This window comes from Silene latifolia, chromosome 1, assembly GCF_048544455.1.
Source record: "Silene latifolia isolate original U9 population chromosome 1, ASM4854445v1, whole genome shotgun sequence".
NCBI classification, from domain to species: Eukaryota; Viridiplantae; Streptophyta; class Magnoliopsida; order Caryophyllales; family Caryophyllaceae; genus Silene; species Silene latifolia.
In genome coordinates this window covers 92308439-92311850 of record NC_133526.1, presented here as the reverse complement: position 1 = coordinate 92311850, position 3412 = coordinate 92308439, and the positions used below count along the sequence as shown (strand labels likewise).

The 3412-nt window shown below is 40.7% G+C and overlaps 1 non-coding gene across 1 annotated transcript; it reads left to right on the top strand.

The window, feature by feature from the left end:
* Nucleotides 1-2301: 2301 nt before the first annotated feature.
* LOC141619178 (small nucleolar RNA R71) lies at nt 2302-2408 on the top strand. Its single transcript, XR_012531614.1, has one exon. It is a non-coding gene; the product is annotated as a small nucleolar RNA R71 (small nucleolar RNA).
* The last annotated feature ends 1004 nt before the right edge of the window (nt 2409-3412 follow it).

The following is a 3412-nucleotide window of genomic DNA, read 5'->3' as shown; positions in this document are numbered from 1 at the left end:
GACAAAAATGCAATGTAAGAATTAAAATGCTAGTTAGGGAGTTAGAAATATTTACAAATGGTGGTTTGGAGAGGACTCCACTAAACTCTCATCCTTAGTGAGATGTCATGGGGGCATGTCCAAGGTGTTGCTGATGTTGCTCAACACCTTGAAGAAGTAGTCAAAAGCTTGTTCATTGTCATGATAAAGATCCTCAATAGATCTTTGCACTTGTTGTCCTTCATGTTGGTCTTGATCGATAGCATTACCAATGTAGGGATTGAAAATCCCTTCAAACTCATCGTCCCAAAGACCATAAACTTCATCTACTTGGTCACTAAAGACCTCTTGAGTTGATAGAAACAACTCTCTCACTTTCTTGTCTTGGCCAATGAGGCCCTCTTCTTCATTGCTTGACTTTGGTGAGCTTTTCAAACTCTCTTTGTTACAATTCACTTGCTCTTTGAACGGAGCATCATCGACTTTCTTCTTCCATTGGAATTCCGACTTCTTCCTATCATCCTTCCGGCTATAATGATCAACCATAAAACATGGTTCACGCAAACGGAGAGCTCTCATGGTCTTGTCAAGATTGAAAGTTATGCTTTCATCTCCCACTTCTAGAGTGAGCTCTCCATGCTTCACATCTATAACTGCACCCGCGGTGTGCAAGAAAGGCCTCCCTAGAATGATTGGAATATTGGAGTCTTCTTCCATGTCAACAATGACAAAGTCCACCGGGATGAAAAATTTCCCAACTTTTACGGGAACATCTTCCCATATCCCTAATGGTGTCTTCGTCGATCTATCGGCCATTTGGAGTGTGATATTGGTGCATTTAAGCTCTCCCATCCCTAACCTTTTACTCACTGAGTACGGCATAACACTCACACTAGCCCCTAGATCACATAGGGCTTTGTTGATCGTGGTGTCGCCAATGGTACACGGTATTGAGAAGCTTCCCAGATCTTTAAGTTTTGGAGGTGAACTCCCTTGAAGTACTGCACTACTCACCTTAGTGAAGGCGATAGTCTCAAGCTTCCGGATCGACTTCTTTTTCGTAAGGATGTCTTTCATGTACTTTGCATAGGCCGGCACGTGATTGATTCATTCCGTGAAAGGAATCGAGACTTCCAAATTCTTCACAATCTTCATAAATTTTCCAAGTTGGTCATCAAATTTGGGCTTGGCTTGACGACTTGGAAAAGGAAGTCTAATCACAATGGGCTCCTTCTCCTTGGCCTTGTCTTTATTTTTCTTTGAAACTTCTTCTTTTGATGGTTCTCCATCTTTGGAGTTTTGCACAATTTCTTCTTTGTCACTAGCTTCCACCACTTCATCCTCAACTTGCTTCTTCGGTGCTTCATACCTCGTACCACTTCTCAAGTGAATGGCACTAACCGTTTCATGTCTCGGGGGATTACTTTGAGGTGGTAATTGCCCCTTTTGTCTTTGTGAGCTTGAAGATGCTAGTTGAGTCAATTGGGTTTCCAACATTTTGGTGTGGGCTAGGATGTTGTTGATGGTGATTTCCTTTGCTTGACTATCCTTTTGCATTTGAGTGAAAAACTCTTGTTGATTCTTTTGCATTTGGAGGACCGCTTTTTGAACATCAAAACCTTGGTCATTTTGTTGATAGTATGGAGTTTGATTTTGGTAACCTTGGTTTTGCTTGTAAAAGGGTCTTTGATTTTGGTTTCTCATGGGAGGTGGGGTGTATGTTGGTTGAGGGTTTTGAACATTTTGGCTTTTGTATGAGAGATTTGGGTGGAATTTGGTGTTTTCATTGTAATAATTTGAATAAGGGGTACCACTCTTGTATGCTTGAAAAGCATTCACTTGTTCATTTGTTCCCCTACATTCACTTTGGTCATGTCCCAAAGTTCCACAATTCTCACATATCCCACTTGGGATTGATGAAAATGCTGTCATGGCATTAACATGTTGCTTTGGTGATTTTGAGGCTTCTTCAAGTCTAGCCATAGCTTTTTCGAACTTCAAATTGATGGTATCAATGTGAGCACTAAGTTGAGCACCCAATTGAGTAATAGAGTCCACTTCATTCTTTCCTCCTCTAGTAGCCTAAGTTGACCGCCATTTCCTCCTCTAGTAGCCTAAATTGAGTAATTGAGTAATAGAGTCCACTTCATTCAAATTGATGGTATCAATGTGAGCACTAAGTTGACCGCCATTTCCTCAATTTTGTTCCAAGTTTGATTGTCGTCAACTTCGGTGAACATTCCATTAGATCCCATGTTGAGAATGTTTCTTGAGTCTTCATAAAGACCATTCCAAAATTGTTGTACCAAGAACCACTCGCTAAGTCCATGATGAGGACATGAGCGACAAATTCCTTTGAATCGCTCCCAAGCTTCATACAAGGTTTCTTCATCTCTTTGCTTAAAGCCCATAATTTGAGCTCTTAGCAAGTTAGTCTTTTCCGGTGGATAGAACTTTTTGTAGAAAGCTAGAGCCAATTTCTTCCAAGAATCAATTCCGAGAGTAGCCTTATCAAGGCCTTTCAACCATTGTTTTGCGGTGCCAATTAGAGAAAAAGGAAATAAGACCCATCGAATTTGGTCTTGAGTTACACCGGTTTGAGAAATCGCATCACAATAGTCACAAAAAGTCTCCATGTGAGAGTGAGGGTCTTCACTAGGCATCCCCCCAAATTGGCTTCTTTCGACTAATAGGATAAATGCGGATTTGGCAATGAAATTTCCGGTTAAGTGTTGTGGTGTGGGAGTACCATTGGGTAGCTTCTCCTCGGTTGGTACGGAATGTGATGAAAATTTAGGCATTGTGGGTTGATTTTGTGTTGGATTTTGTGTTGGGTTCTCCTCACCTTCTCTTGCAAAAGGGTTGATGAACTCAATAGTATTTGGTTGAATATCTACAACCTCACCAATACCTCTCAAAGTTCTCCTAGCAAGTCTTCTATTGTTTGTCAAAGTCCTTCAATTTCGTGATCAAAGGGTAACAAGTTACCTTGTGATCTTCTAGACATACAAAATATCAAACAGCTCGAAAATAATTAGAACAAACCTTGAGGAGTTTTACTTCCCCAAGGCAAAGAAAGACACAACTAATTTAAGAAAATCTAAATCAAGTTAACACCGTAGTATTCCCGCCTGTCACGCGGGTGACCCGGGTTCGATCCCTGGCAACGTCGCCATTTTTGGTCGGACTCACTTGGAGGTTTAGTTTTCGGTACTTGTCGTTAGGAGCACCTAGACCAAAATACAATTTATAAATCCACAAACAACTCTACAATTAGTAAAGAGGCAAGTAAAGGTCGGATTCCAAGGGACGGGAATTGAGATGAGAATTTCAATTGCAACTAGTGGTGTCTAAGGGTGTCAAAATTTGGGGTTTGAAGTAGAAGACCACTAAACTAAATAGCAATAAAAGTAAACAAGCAAGATGATTAAAA